The sequence below is a fragment of the Sapajus apella genome, unplaced genomic scaffold (assembly GCF_009761245.1).
Source record: "Sapajus apella isolate SASKATOON/1434 unplaced genomic scaffold, GSC_monkey_1.0 scaffold7, whole genome shotgun sequence".
Classification (NCBI taxonomy): Eukaryota; Metazoa; Chordata; class Mammalia; order Primates; family Cebidae; genus Sapajus; species Sapajus apella.
Window position 1 is genome coordinate 24,616,334 of NW_022436947.1, and position 17,147 is coordinate 24,633,480.

At 36.7% G+C, this 17,147-nt stretch overlaps 1 long non-coding RNA gene across 1 annotated transcript; it reads left to right on the top strand.

Annotated features, from left to right (window-relative positions):
- The first annotated feature begins 3,335 nt into the window (after positions 1-3,335).
- Positions 3,336-16,408, top strand: LOC116550296. The gene is made up of 3 exons (XR_004268317.1): positions 3,336-3,348; positions 10,937-10,940; positions 16,328-16,408. It is a non-coding gene; the product is annotated as an uncharacterized LOC116550296 (long non-coding RNA).
- The last annotated feature ends 739 nt before the right edge of the window (positions 16,409-17,147 follow it).

Genomic DNA, 17,147 nt, shown 5'->3' on the forward strand with positions numbered 1-17,147 from the left:
GAATGGTTGCTAAAGAAAGACGGGGGACCAAGAACAAGGTTTTAAGGTTTTTCTTTTTTAATGGGAAAAATAGTAGCACATGTGTATCTTAATGGATAGAGAGAGAAAAATAGATGCTACAGGAGAGAGAGAGGTGAAACTTGCTGAAATAGTGTTCTTTAAATTAAAAAAAAAAGCTTTTTAAAAGTTTTGAATTTGTGGGTACATTGTAAGTGTATATATTTATGGGGTACATTAGATATTTTGATAGAGGCATACAATAATAATCGCATCATGAAGAATGGGATATGCATCCCTGAAATGATATTCTTGAGCAAGCAGGAGTAGATGTGTGTACAGCACATATGGAAGAATTGATTGGCTTTAGCTGGGAGCATGGAGAGCTCATCTCTAGTGGCAAGCAGGAAGGCAGAATTAAAGACTAGATGTGGAGATGGGAGTCTGTAAATATGGTGAAGGTTGCGTGCCGTGTCTATGAGAGCTATGCCTCAGATTTGGCATGAACACCAAGTGAAATGAATTCTAAATTAATAGACAGATATGTGTTATTATTAATTTGCTAATAGCTTTTAATAGCTTAGTATTAACAAAAACTGAGGCTAGCAATAAAAAGTCCATAGAAAGCTGGCAGGCCAGGCTTATCTGGAAGAAGATACAACCTATCTACCGGCTCTTGGCCACAGAGAGTGTGCAGGCTTTCTGGACCAATCACATCTGCAGAGGTGATGCTTACTGGAGGAACATGAGCAGAGTGAGGGAGGGTTATCCTGAATTATTTTATAGAAAGATGGATTTGGAATTGAAGTGGTGTAGTCCTACACACCTCCAATGCTGGGCTGCCTTTATGTGGCTATGTTTGCCCATAAATTAACCTAGAGTCAATAGTTACAAGAATTTGTTAACTCAGTCACTTGGGAATCACTTAGATGTGTCACTTGTAGGCAAGCCGCAGCCTTCTTATGGGCTGGTGCCTTGGGAATGTGAGAGCCACACTTAGGAGAACTGTATCTTCCAAATTATGTCATTTACATTTTTACCTAATAAACAGAATGTTATGCAATAATAATTATATAACATTCTCTATAGGTTCAGTATATCAATTTTTAATATTATTCAGTATATTAATAATGTAATATTACATTCTGTTCTGTAATAATAATTAATGTCTTCCTAAGATGGGGTGAATTGAACTCTTGTGAGGCCCAGAGTGCTACGCAGGATTTGACAGGCTAGTGACATTTCCGTCACTTTAGGGATTATTGTTTCCTTTTGGAACAAAACTGAACTATGCAGAGATTTGTTTTGTTGTGTGTGAATGTGTGTGTGTGCATGCATATTCCTGATTAATTCAAACTGGCAATAATTGACCAATTAACTCTATGAATCACTGGAGCTTTTCTGCCTTTTTGGATCTATGAAACCGTTTTATCTTAAATTAGTAGATGCTATATCATGAAGCTGCCATGTTCTGGAAAATCAAGCTATTTATGTTGCTATAGTTCTTAAATATATCCAAGGAATACTACCAGTCACAGAAGCACAGAACTATCCAGAGAATTTCTGTACTGTAGAGATTTGTACTTAGAGGTGTGAAGGAAAAGATTGCAGAGGCCATGTGGTTGCCCACTGCCATCATCTGTGTTGCCCAAAGAAGGGAAAGGACTGTGAAATAGAATTGCCAGTGGAGACTCTCTCTGGTCTTGTCAGCAAGCTTTTTATGAAAAACACAATCCATTCTTCCACTCCAGACCTTTTAACAGGATAACAGTTGACCTACTGCCAGGATTTATTGGCCGGAATACAAACAGACATCACCATGTCATAATGCAGTCCTAAACAGGAACTTCTACATTCTTTTTATGCAGGTTCCGAGTTTTTCAAGCATTTGTCTTACCTCCCCACCTTGCATATCAAACGTAAATTGATTTGCTGAACCTATAGAGATGTTTGAAGGCTTTTATTTTTTCTTATATGCATTTAGAATTCTTGCAAACATAATACCTGCCCATTAAAAAAATATAGAGAAATTTATAATAACATTAGCTCCTTGCCCCATCTTCTCCTACATGTAATTCTGTTTCCCAGAGACAACAGTTTTTTTCCCCTCTAAATGTTCCTGTTTTAAACTCCTTTCATACCTAAACTTCATAAATCTACATGCTATGCATACTATGCTACTATTTCTTAATTTTGCGCTTAGGTATAATTTATTGACTTTCTGATATAATAGATGGAGACTTAGCAGTGTTATATCCTCCACACCATTGCTACCCCCACTTTCACCCTCTAGCTTTGTAATAGCACTGTTCTCGCAGTACTTTATGACTTCTTGGTTATTTGTGTTGTCTACCGATTATAGACTTCTAGGCTTCTCAGTCCATAAAAGGACACTAGTGATTTAAACTAATCTAAATTTTTGTTTTCAGCTATCTTCCTAGTTTTCATCTCCCAATTTACATCACTTATATTTTCACATATACATGTCAAGTTTAAAAGCATTTGCATTCTGTTCTACACCCATAATTAACAGCTTTCTGATGTGCATGTAGCTGACTTTCAAGATGAACACATTCTGGGCTGTGACTTTCTTCTGAATAACTTCACTAGTTATCCCACCTCATTCTACTTTTGCCTCCTGTAACTTCATTTAAAACTCTTACTTGCTGGTAGTCCATTTCCAGTTCTTTCGTTTTTGTGATTCTGTGTTTTCTTTATTGCTTTACTTTTGATAAGATCTAGAGAGGAAAAGAGGATAAACAAATGTGTGAAGTCCATCATCTTTCACCACAAACTCCATTTGAATTTGATTTTCTTCTCAGCACATGTGCAAACGAAATATGTTGAACCAGTAACTATCTAGCCTGGCTTTCATGTTTTCAATAATGTACAACATTATATATGTATAACATTACATATGTATATATATAATGTAGTTCAGTAGTACATTATTGAAAATATGAAAACTTAACTATATATATTTCTGCAGTTTAATGTTTTATTACTGCTTTAAATTTGGAAAGGAAAGTAGTTCTAATTCAAAACTCTCTGAGGTAGCAAATAGAAAAGGCAAACACGCAGTTTGGAAAATTTGAAGAAGCATATAAAAACTGACCATTGATCTTACTTCAGTCTTTTCATTCTGATGATCTTAAAAATATTGAAAAAAGAAACACTTTATTTTAAAGCATTGGCATGATATCATCATTCCCTATTTAGTCTCCTTTTCCAATCACAGTTTACAATACACCTGGCAGGCAATGCCCCATTTTGATATCTTCATCTGCACTGCAGGATAAGATAGTAGCATGCTTTCCTCTTGCCTCTGCCTTCTGTAAAATCTTGTTTACAGTTTTAATAACTCCTTGGAACAAGTTACTGTACAACATAAACATATATTCCTGTTTATTCAGAGTGACAGTATTGTTATTGTTGTATTATAAAAACAATTGTGATTCTAAATAAAATATACCCATAAATTAAACTCAGAGATCAACTTAACTATGATATGTACACAATTTTCATCTAGCCTGAAACAGTTGCTTACAACACAGGCAATGTCTGCATGATTCATTTTTTAAGTACATAAAAATTTACATCTCCCTGTCTTCTTACTCATCATTAGTAGGATGATTTTTTAAAATATTCTCATTACCCCTTTGTGAGCTCAGGGAATGCCCTGAAGCACCAGCAGGTCTCACTGCTTTGTCTTGGACTGAAGGTGGCCTTTGGAAAAGGTGACTTCAAAAAAAGAGAGAGAATGCAGCTTAATGGTGAAATGGTTTGGCTTGGAGACCAGGTGGTGAGTGCCAGTCCTGGCTTTGCACCCTTCTTGCTGGGTGACCCAGGACATTTGACTTACTCTCTCAAAGCTTGTGAAATGGGAATAATAATAATAATAATACCTACTTCATATAGACATCAAGAGGCTAAAATAAATAATGCATGGAAAAACAGGAAAATATCTGCACACTAAGTACACATTAAATACTGTTTATTTTTATTCTTACTAATTTGAATTGTTAATGATTCAAAAATATTAATCATGTGTAAGCACACAGAAATACCTACACATGAATTTCTCCTTAAGTTTTTGAGGATCTAAAGTGCATTCTGAGGATAGCTTTTCAATATGAGGAATTTTTCCTTATTTCATTTTACAGGCATGATTTGTATTTTAGGAATTGTTTGCACAGTGTGTGGACAGAAATCCTAAGCCCAACTTTTACTTTTTCTTCAAGCAGGACGTCAAGTTTGTATATAGTTTATTAATATCCAAATCCCTGTTTTTATTAGATTGCCTTTAGTGTCTCGACATAAAGATTAGTTTCAGAAAACTTGAGCTGTCAAGTTAAACCTGTTTAATGTTTGCTTTGCACAGCAAGAAAATCCCTAAATTTCTAAGACGAAAGTTTGTGTGCCCCTAACTAGGCAAACAAGAAAAGATGAGTTAGGGGAGGGGAAATACTAAGACTTGAATTTATTATTGCTATATTATTTATTTAAAAGTAGTTTTAAAATTTTGATAGCTTTTGGGGAACAAGTGATTTTTGGTTACATGGATGAATTGTATAGCGGTGAAGTCTGAGATTTTAGTGTACCTGTCACCTGAGCAGTGTACATGGTAATCAATATGTAATGTTTTTATCCCTCGCCCGCCTCCTGCCCTCCCCCTTCCGAGTCTTCAATGAGCATCATACCACTCTGTCTGCCTTTGCATATCCATAGCTTAAAGACTCGATTTTAGTCCTGATTTTTCCACTCATTTTCCTTTTTTTTTGAGACAGAGTCTCACTCTGTCACCAGGCTGGAGTGCAGTGGTGCCATCTCGGCCCACTGCAACCTCCGCCTCCCAGGTTCAAGTGATTCTTTTGCCTCAACCTCCAAAGTAGCTGAGACTACAGGCGTGTGCCAACACGCCTGGCTACTTTTTGTATTTTTTGTAGAGACGGGGTTTCACCATGTTGACCAGTATAGTCTCAATCTCTTGACCTTGTGATCCGCTCGCCTTGGCCTCCCAAAGTTCTGGGATTACAGGGGTGAGCCACTGCACCCAGCTCTCTGCTGACTTTCTTAACTCAATTCGTGAATTGACTTAAATCAATTCATGAACACTTATCCTGTACTATGTTTCAGGAACTGAAGTAGAGAGACAAATAAAATCCCTTTCCTTAGAAAACACACAGCTTGGTTTGGAAGGGTGATAAGTACAATCCAATGTCTGTGACAATGAGTAAACAATATGACAATACGCACATCACTGAAAGGGGGTCACAGACAGGATGCTCATGTCCTGGAGGAAGGGATATCTTCACTGTATATAGGATACCTTGGCAGAGGTGGATTCAAGTTTAGTGGAGCCTGAAGCTTATACAGTTTTTGTTTGTTTGTAGGGAGAGAGGGAGTGGTTTAAAATAAAATGAAAAAATTAAGTACATGACCTTGGAAGAGAATGGTGAAGCAGCTGTTTTAGCTTCCTTAGCTTCAGGGTATAACCCCCATCATCTCCAGGGAAAAAAGTTAGAAAATGTTCTACCTTTTTCCCCTGGAGTCAGAGTTTGAGAAAAAAACTGCCATCTAGGAACTTTCTGGTACAGCTCGGGGTACAGAGTGTGGGTGCTAAAGGGAGATGTCAGCAGACGGAAAGGTAAGGAGCCAGGATCTTGAAGGGTCCAATGTAACTAGGAGCTAGGTGATCTTTCCTCCAGAATTCTATCTGAATAGTACAGGAAATAACTAAGGTATTTTTTTTCTCTCTTTTAAAAGAAATTTAATTGTGATAAAATACACATAATAAAACAGTTGCCATCTTAACCATTTTTAAATGTCCCATTCAGCAGTGTTAAGCATATTCACATTGCTGTGCAGCCAATCTCCAGAACTCCTTTCATCTCGCAAAACTGAAACTCCATATCTGTTAAACAACTCCCCTTTCCCGTTTCCTCCCTGCCTCTGGAAACCACCATTTCTGCTTTCTGTTTCTATAAATTGACTCCTCTAGGTACCTCATATAAGTGGAATCATATAGTATTTGTCTATAAAGCCAACCTCCCCAAGCTGCCTGATCTCAATGCATTCCATATGAACATTATGAAATCTTTCATGATTTGTCCTATACTAAATATAACTGATGTAAAGAAATGACTGAGTACCATTGATATCTATTCTATTCCAAATGTTAATTGGAAAGTGTTTGTGAGAGTTTAAACAGGATAGTTTGTTCCCAGAATTTTATCTCATTAGTTTGTTCCCAGAATTTTATCTCATTTCTGCCCTAGTGACAAACATGTAAGACTTGTTTCATTTATGACCTTGTATGGCAGCCCCTTTGGTATGGATTAATTTGTTTAATGGGCTGTTTAAGAAAGACAGCTGGTTAACAAATTATTTCCTCTAATGTATTTCCAAATTTGTGTTAAACGATGGCCTTGAGAAAAGGTCCTCGTGAGTGTAAGATTTTTGTAGTGAATGCCAGAAGAAGTCTTATTTATGGCCTGATTCTTCAAAGACACAGTATCTTTTCATTTGGTATACGTCATTTTCAATATGATTTTCATGGCTATGAAGGGGAAGCACATTATTTTCATGTACTAATACAGGCACTGAGATAGAAACTGTCTGAGAGAGGTGTAAGAATATCTGTTATGTTTCCTAGTTTCATAGCATGAAATCTTAAGACTCACATTATTAGTTAAGCCTTTGTATAAGAACAGAAACTCATTTTTCGCCCAATTTATTTAATTATATATTGTTCATACCTTAATTATTTAATGAATAGATAATGCTGACTACAGGCAGTACTGTGAAATGGAATTCTGGGAGACTCTTGCTTACTCTTCGTGTGTCTTACCCCTCAGCTAGCATTCTTGTGACTTAATGCTTTTGCTTCCACCCAGCTCTACCCCATGGCGTACATTGTACCTACGATGGTACAATGCCATCAGCCCTTCCACTTTTAGGAATAGTTCCATTCCAGGCATTGTCTGATGCCAGGAACCTGCCAGGACAGAAACAGATATGTTGAATGTAAAAGATTGATAGTCGTTTAATGTTATTTCTCTAAATGTATTCACATTTTTGTATGATAATGCTTGGAAAGGAAATGTATACCTCATTCTAACAAGGAACTTGCTACCTGAAATGAGGATATATTTTTGGCAGGAAGCAATTTTACTTTTACTATATAGTCAACAAATTATTGCATGTATAGGACTAACTGTGTGTGGTGCTTTAAGAAACCTATTTAGATGACATTAGAAAGGGACTGGGAAATTAGTGTGTAATACATGTGCTTAACAGTGAAAAATAATTAGAAAGAAAAAATCAAGCCTATGGTCATACCACCCTGAATGCACCTGATCTCGTCTGATCTCAGAAGCTAAGCAGGTTCAGGCCTAGTTAGTACTTGAATGGGAGAAAAAATTAAGTTACAAGTACTTCCATACATTCTCCCTCTGGCCACACCTGTAAAAGAATTCTAAATTTGTTAGCTTGGTCTTTGTAATTTCTAAGAGATATGTTGAATCTGCCATCTTGGTTCCTTGCTTTCTGCACCACAAAATCAGAGAACGGGGAAAGGAGAAGCTAGGAAGGAGTATTTGCTCTGGAAGGATTTATTCAAAGAGGAAAAAAGACTTGAGGAGAAAACAAGAATGGGAGAAAGGTGAGGAACAATACAAATTTTATTTGGAGGCTGGATTTAATGGGAATTGAAAGGAAAAGCGGGGAGAGCCTGAGATTTAAGACAGATGCAGGGTGCAGGAGATATGGAAAGGAATGGGATAAATATAATTTTAGGAAGTGTTGCTGTAGGCAACGATTGGACAACCTTTAATATCTTTCAAAAATGCAAACAATTATTTAAATTTCTGTGTGCAACTGTATCATGTTTTGTTTCATTTTTTGATTTTGTATTCTTCATCTCCAACTCAGAATCATCCACATCTCCAAAAATTCTATTAGTGAACAACAGTACTTTTTAAACTGAGATCTGGGTTTCAGATGTGCTCACGCTACTGGAGTGTCCTTGCTTCTTGCCCCTCCAGCATATACCTATGCTGGGCATTGTAGATGCCATAATAAAAGGATGATGCAAGGTACTTAAACTTATCTTTTTGTTTTGGAATAATGTAGCATGATGAAAGAAGTTGTTTTAAATATATGACTTCTGTATTCTGTTTATTTGTATCTTTCTATAGCTGTGCTGTCCAAAATGTCAGCCACAGCCATATATGGCTGTCTTAATTTAAAGCACAAGTTCAGTCCCTCAGTTATTCTAGCCATATTCCAAGTATTCAGTTATGACATATGGCAAAAGGATACTGTACTGGGTAGAAAGTGATAGAATATTTTCATCATCAGAGAAAGCTCTGTTAGATAGCACACTTCAACAGAATGCAGCTCCGCACAGCAGGCAAGCATATTTATTGGGAATTGTGTTTGTTCAGCTGGTCATCCGAAATCCACAGATACAGAATTATCACCAACCAGATCCTTACCTTAACAGACACTGATGTGTATTCTCTGTTTTCACATTGGCTATCTTTCCCATTCATATGACATACTATGTAGACCACTGCTTTGTTCCTGTGAAATATCCCTGTGGGTTTTAAGACACTAATAGTTTAAATAACTTCCATTTATTGCAGACTTCACTATGTTCTAGGCACTGTGCTAAGCACCTTAACTGCATTATCTCACTTAATCTTTATAACGACTTTATGTTTTAGATTTATTTAGTATTTCATTTAATCTTTACCTCATTTTAACAACTTATAACACCTTTATGTCATAGGCGCTATTAACATCTCAATTTTATACATGGGAAAACCAACACAGAGAAGTTAGGTCACTGATTCGTAGTCCCACAATAGGTTAGGAGTGAAGCCAGAATTAATTGTGGAAGAGTAAGGGTAGTGGAAGAATATGTATTTTTTATATTCCCTATGTGAAACTTTTCAAATGCTGCAACTTGGAAAAGGCATTGTTTTACTTTCATGAACAAAAATGCACCACAAAAAAATTACACAGAAATTAGTCACACCTTGTTAGATTTCAGTTATGTATCATGCCTTAGTCACACAAATTCCTGATCTAGGAGTGTTTGTGGAAAAATATGCTCCCCTCCCACTGTCGCCTCTCTCAGATGCCAAACTTCCTTTCAAATTACCAGCTTCTCAATAACAGAGTACCTTCCTAATTCTAGCCCTGCATCACTTTCTGGACCTAGGACTGCATCACACATTCTTTATTCTTTTAACAGTATAGTAAAAAAAACAAACAAAAAAACCCTCTTTTTATTTAAAGATAATTTACATGTTAATATCTCATACTAAATATGCATATCCATGTTTAAAAATTCTTTATTCTAAATAGAAGAATTTCTTGGACAAATGTATATTCTTTCCTTCAGAAAGTTTCACATTTTTTTTATTGGCATGTATTGATTTTACTTTTTGCATTGACTGTTCCTCTATCATTACACTTTCTTGTACTCCTTAACATTATATGAAAAGTATTTCAATGGTTTCTGAGCTATTAAATTTAACAGTGGAGTAGAGATTTTCTTTCCTAAAGAAGTGACTCATCCGTGAGGAAGCATGGTGATCAGCGTCCTGAAGCACAGCACACAGAACCACTTTCTTGCTGCCTTTTACCCTTCAAATATTGCACTCTCTCCCTATCATAAAATCTGCCTTGGTAGCATCACCAGTTCAGGTTTCATCAGCCCCTTTGGAAACAGATTAGATTGAACTGACTGCCTAAAGCGCCTTCAGGTCTATATTTTCAATAAAGATTAACATCTGAAAAACACATTTTGCCCAGCAAAAGCAAGCATTACAATATTATTGTGACATACTTTTTTCTTAGATGTTGAAGAAAAATAGTTTGAAAAGATCCAGAAAGATATTTATAAAAAGAATTTAATAAAATTTCATAGAATACTAAAAAAATTAGGTATGGTTAGAAATAAAAGTAGGAGAACAAAGATTTTACTGTGGCCTTTGGCCTCAACTAAAGAAAGTGAACTTGTGCTCTTCAAAATGCTCTTCACTTATGACAGAGTCGTCATATAAAAGAAAAGAAAGTCTGCAGGGAGATTCTGTAGGTTCAAATCACAGAACTCTATTTATATGTAGAGACCTAAACAGGAGAACTATCATAATTCCAACATGAACCAGAAGTACAATAGTTTTAGAAACACCCAAATTTCCTTTGATATTCAGCTACAAGGAGATCTGAAAGAGTTTTCCAATCTTACTTATTTTGGAGCTGCAGCTGGATAATTATTCACATGTGGCAGAAACAGGAAGTCTTCATTTCCTCAACATTTTCCCACTCTGCTTTTTAAAGGGAGTGTGAAAATATTTTTGTAAGAGAATGGGATTCCCTGGGTTACCTAATAGTTGAAATGAGTTACTCTACACTAAAGTGTTATACTTTTCCCCTCTGGGTAGAGTACCTGTTTCTGTTAACTCAGTTTTTTTTTTTTTTAAATTCAAAGAAATTCTTGATAATTACTTATTGAGTAAGCATCTTAATATGTAAAATGTAGTAGATTATTGTTAGGCTCACAGTAGATCCATTATTAGCTATTAAAAGACTCAGAGGAAAAAATGACCTTAAACAGAAAAATTAATCGATCATTACCCTGTATTTAGAAGTGGATTTCTACTTCAAAGTAGCATCACCTAATTTAGGATAACTTATGACTTAGTTGTTTTTTATTTTACTTCTTTCCATTTTCAACTTTGCCAATGACAGATTTTTGATATTTGTGTGATAAAGAAGGAGGAAGAACAAGAAAATAAAGCATTTGCCTAATCCATTTTACTCATGAGTCAAGGAGGTCAGGAGCTAACACAAGGGGCTCCAGTCTGTTCTTCAACACATCATTCTCTCTCATAAATATATTCTTGCCATATTCTTCACCATCTAGATCAGTGTTGTCCAACAGAACTTTCTATGATGATGGTGACGTTCAGTATTTGTGCTGCCCAATACTCTACCCAGTAGCCAGCCACACATAGCTATTGGCTATTGCACATTCCACAATGTAGCTGACTTGACAAAGGAACTGAATTTTAAATTTACTGATTTTTAATTAAGATTTTTATAGTCATGTGTGGCTAGTGGCTTCCATATTGGGCAATGCAGACCTGAATTTATCCAAAACAAAAATCATCTAGAAAATGTTGTACCACAATTTGTGATCACACAAAACTGCATTTGTTATTTATGTATTTATATAGACACTATAATAAGTAGATATTAAGACTCTTATAGGATTTCCCTGCATTACTCTTAATCCCTCCTTAACTAACAGTGTTGCAACACAATTCTAGTTTACCTTTGACAAGTATGGATTTTATTTTATATGCCTCAGTGTATTCATTTGTAAAATGAAGACTAAAATGAGTGCCTACTTCATGATGTTTTTATGAAAATTAAATGACTGAACACATATCAAGCACTTCAGAAAGTGTCTGGTTCATGGTAAGTACTGTGTAAGTGTAAGCTAGTATTATTAAGACAACTAGGCATTTGAATTTATGAGTAGAGGTCCTTTAATCATTATTATTCTTTCTGGTAGGTACAGTGGGTTTTAAAAAATCATAAGACAGAGTCAGGGAGAGATAAGGGCTGAACACTGAGAAGTGGCTGAGGTCATGGGGAATGGACTAGGCTATGAATAGAATTCATGCTACTCCCAGAGGGACAGTGGACATTGTTCCAGGACATATTTTGATATATTTGGCTAGTAGGATGGTTTGCATGTTTTTATGTTAAGGAAAGGGGATTGGTGGTGATAGGAGAGAAATAGCAGTCTAAATTGCTAGTTGCCAATCAATTTTTTAAAGTAAGTTTTATGAAGAAAGAGAATGTATCATGTATTATGTATCTCCAGCACCAAGTACAGCACCTTGTACATTGTTGGTACTCCATAAACATTCACTAGATGAATAAATAGGAAGGCTTTTTAAAAGAAGCAGGACATTGTAGAGAGGGTGGCCTCATGCATTGGTCTGAACATTGTACTAGATGACATTTAAGGTCTTCTAACTCTAAGAGTAAAAGATTTCACGTATAAACAACACTTGCTATTTTAGTTCCAGCCAAAATGTCTAGATATGAAGGTAATGTAATTTCCTAGGACTCTAAGCATTATTTTCTATAGCCACCTAAGAAGTAGTGTTTGATTTAAACAAAATTAACATCAACACGCTAGCTGACTTTAATATGGAATCACATTTCAGGATCAAAATGCATCAACAGATTCTGGTGTTAGGCAGTTCAGTGTTTTGCTTTTTCTTATCTTTTGGAACTGTCTAAAAAATAAATTAGATGTCTCTAGTGATCTGAATCATTTAGCATAAAATTGGTAAAGGAAAATTGCTTTGGGATACATTTCATGCTCTTTAATATACGCTTCCTTTATCCATTGCTTCCTGTCAGGAGACACCCAGGCCTCTCGAGTTTCCTCCACTACCCTCTGGGACCAACACTTATTTAACAAAAATCTCTTTCACAGTATCTATAATGGCAGGTCTGAATTTAACATGGCTTATGTGGCTTTCCAGGGACTGAGCTCTGCTAGTCCCTGTGACTATGTGCACAGGCAGGGCTGTGCTGGGGCACCTTGTGTTTTCCGAATCCCTGTTCCATGCTGGTCACCCGTCTGTGGCTACCCTGTCACAATTCCTGTTCTCTACATTAAGAGCCATTTATTCCCCTCTGCCTAATACCAATATGCCTGACAAATTCCATATCTTCCTGGGACACATCTTTAACCTCCCCTTGTTTTATTGCTCTCATTTACCAGGTGTTTCACGGTATGATAACACTTATCGCAGTGTCCGGTAGTTGTATATTTTTTCCTGTATGGGATTCCAACTGTACTGCCAGCCTGTGAATAACTTAATGGGAGGGGATGTTACTTAGTTATGGAACTCAGATGGCCACTCCAATGAGGATGTCAAAAGGGTAGAGGTTGGGTCTCTTCTGTTTACTACTGTAACCCGAGCTTTATAATAATATCTGGTTCACCATAGTTATTATTAAATGAACCTATAAATCCAATATCTTTCATATAAGAGGGATTTAATATTTGGTGAATTGACCAAGTGGTTCAGAAGTTCTAGGTTCAGTCTTAGGTCTACTGGCAGTCAATTCTTGATTGTAAGAGTTAATCTGGCTATGAAGTTTGTACTGAAATTTGCAAGTGGAAATATTACATCATATACTTTAAATAACATAATTATAAATAATTGATTGACAGACTCTTCAGAACTAGAAGGACCTTAATAAAGGCTGTCTCTAATTGGGAGATTGACAACATGCTAAACACTGTTCTAAGTACTTTATGTTATTAGTCAATTTAAAAAAATTCATTGTTACTAACTCATAGTATTGTGACGTAAACATTATTATCCCTATTTTACAGAAAATGAAACCAAGGCACAAGTCTAAATGACTCCCAAATGTCCCACAGGTAGGGGATGTTGAGCTGTGAGTTGTTCCAGGCTGTGTAGTTCCAAAGTCCTTTCTCTTAATCTCCATCTTGGCTGTTCTTTGTGATATCTTTAGCCATTTTCTATGTCAACCCCTTCTACTTAGTGGAGATGGTTTCAGTTGTAAGTTACAGAAAACCCACTTCAAAATGGCTTCAACTTTGTAGAGAATTTTTTGGCTCATGTAACTAAAATATCCAAAAGTGCATCAGACTCTAGGCAGGAGCTGAGCTGGGTTTTGGCTTGATTCCCTGTAATTCTCACAGCCCCCTTTTTCTCCAGATGCCACCCTCATCTTCAGTTGGATGGAGGATCTGGTAGGAAGTTGGCTGTATTGTTCTAGGTCTCACCATCCAGTGGAAGACATGGTGTCTTCAGTTGTTCTGCAGAGGAGAAAGCTTATTTCAAAGGAGAGCCTACTAATACCTCCTCCAGTTTCACAGAAGTCATATACACTAAAAATTTGGTGATATTCCCTCGGTACCAATGGCCAATGGATATGCTTATAGAGATCTGTTTATACCTGAGCTGCCTACGTCCCCTCTAGATCCAGTATTGGAGTCAGCCTTCCTTGGGTCACATGAGCTCTTCATGGAACATACGAACGAGAAAACAGAGGGTGATTGTTACCAAGAAATGGCAGAAAGGGTGGTAGGCCAGGAATTCCAATGCTCACTCTACTCATCACAAAGTTGGTTAGAAATAAGTTTATCTTTGAGTTATAAACTTCAAAATCAGATTCTAACAGTCTTTTCAAAGCATCTTTTAAAGCCATGTCTTATTGGAACTCTTAAGGGAAAACAGTAAGGATATAAGAAATTGCAATATTTTCATTAATTGTGTGAGAGAAAATTATTTGAAAATAGAACTGATAATTATCTATTTAGTCATGTATTAATACTTCGAAATTATAAAAACAGTATAATAACTGCATGTAAAATGGTCTGCAGAATGGCTTACTACTTTAGATTTAATTTTAATTCCATTCTGAGTCCATATGCAACTTAATGTGATTGAAAATTTTTCTGAAAAGTAAGTGGCTAGGATATATCGCAGAATGTTGGAAAATTAGCCCATTGCAATCTCAGCGATCTGTTTCATTAAAATTGCATATGCCATGTTTAAAACTGATCTCAAAGTTAACTCCAATAGACATTCATTCATCTTTTCAATTATTTAATAAGTCCTGAATTATTAAGGGACAAGCACTTGGGGATAGAGAAGTGGGTGTTTGTCAGTTTTTGTTGTTTTTGAATTCTCTATAGGTTCTTAGGATTTCTTTCTTTTTTTCTTTCAACATTAATTTTAAGGTTCAAGGGGTACATGTGAAAGTTTGTTACATGGGTAAATTACATGTTCAAAGAGGTTTGGTGTACAGATAATTATGTCACCCAGGAAATCAGCATAACACCTGATTAGTAGTTTTTAAATCCTTATCCCCCACCCTCCAACAGACCCCAGTGTCTATTGTTCCCTTCTTTGTGTCCATGTGTATTTAATGTGTAGCTCCCTCTTATGAGTGAGATCATGAGATATTTGGTTTTTTGTTTTCATGTTAATTCACATAGAATAATGGCCCTCAGCTCTATCCATATTGCTGCAAAGGCCACGATCTCATGTATTTTTTAGCTACGTAGTATTCTTTGGTACACACACACACACACACACACACACACACACACACGCACACACACACCGCATCACATTTTCTTTATCCAGTCCACTGTTGATGGGCATCTTGGTTGATTTCATGTCTTTGCTCTTGTGAATAGTGTTATGTGTTATGATGAATATACAAGTGCATGTGTCTTTTTGGTAGAAACATTTATTTTCCTTTGGGTATATACCCAGTAGTGGGATTGCTGGGTCTAATGGTAATTCTGTTTTAAGTTCTCTGAGAAATCTCCAAACTGCTTTCCACGGTGGCTGAACTTACTTACATTCCCACCAGCAGTGTGTAAGCATTCTCTTTTTTCCACAACCTTACCAGTATCTGTTATTTTTTGACTTTTTAATAATAGCTATTCTGACTGGTGTGAGATAGTATCTCATTGTGGTTTTGATTTGCATTTCCCTAATAATTGGTTATATTGAGCATTTTTTCATATGCTTGTTGGCCATGTGTATGTCTTTTGAGAAGTATCTGTTCTTGTTCTTTGCATACTTTTCGATGGGGTTGTAAGCTTTTGTTTGTTTACTTGAGTTCCTTATAGATTCTGGATATTAGACCTTTGTCAGAGGCATAGTTTGCAAATATTTTCTCCCATTTGCTAAGATATCCATTTACTCTGTTGATAGTTTCTTTTGCTGTGCAGAAGCTTTTTGGCTTAAATAGGTCCCAGTAGTCAATTTTTGGTTGTGTTGCAATTGCTTTTGGAGTCTTTATCATGAAATCTTTGCGTGGGCCAATGCCCAGAATGGTATTTCTAGGGTTTTATAGTTTTAGGTTTTACATTTAAGGAATCCTTTCCCTGTTGCTTGCTTTTGTCAGCTTTGTTGAAGATCAGATGGTTGTATGTGTGAGGCGTTGTTTCTGGGCTATCTAATCTGTTCCATTGGTCTATGTTTTTGAATCAGTACCATGCTCTTTTAGTTACTATATCCCTGTAGTGTAATTTGAGGTTTGATAGCATGATGCCTCCAGTTTTTTTCTTTTTGCTTAGGATTGCTTTGGCTATTTAGGGTCATTTTTTTGGTTCCAAATAAATCTTAGAATCCTGATTCTGTAAAGAATGTCATTGGTAGTTTAATAGGAAAAGCATTGAATCTATAAATTGCTGTGGGCATTTTAACAATTTGATTCTTCCTATTCATAGTAGCCACAAAAAGAATAAAATATCTAAAAATATAGCTAACAGGGAGGTTAAAGATCTCTACAACAGGAATTAGAAAACATTACTGGCTAGGCACAGTGGCTTGTGCCTGTAATCCCAGAACTTTGAGAGGCTGAGGCAGGCATATCGCCTGAGGTCAGGAGTTCAAAACCAGCCTGGCCAACATGGTGAAAATCCCTCTCTACTAAAAGAATACAAAGATTAGCTGGATGTGGTGGCATACGCCTGTAATCCCAGCTCCTCAGAAGGCTGAGGCAGGCTAATTGTTTGAACCTGGGAGGTGGAGGTTGCAGTGAGCAGCCGAGATCATGCCACTGCACTCCTGCCTGGGCGACATAGTGAGACTGTCTCAAAAAAACACACACAAAAAAAAACAGTGCTGCAATAAACATTCGTGTGCAATAGCAAAGACTTGGAACCAACCCAAATGCCCATCGATGATAGACTGGACAGGGAAAATGTGGTACATATACACCATGGAATATTATGCAGCCATCAAAAACGATGAGTTTGTGTCCTTTGTAGGGACATGGATGAACCTGGAAACCATCATTCTCAACAAAGTGACAGAAGAGCAGAAGATCAAACACCGCATGTTCTCACTCATAGGTGGGTGTTGAACAATGAGAACACATGGACACAGGGAGGGGAGCACTACACACTGGGGTCAATTGGGGGGAAATAGGGGAGGGATGGTGGGGGGTGGGGAGCTGGGGAGAGATAGCAAGGGGAGAGACGCCAGATGTAGGTGATGATGTGGAAGGCAGCAAATCACACTGCCACGTGTGTACCTATGCAACAATCT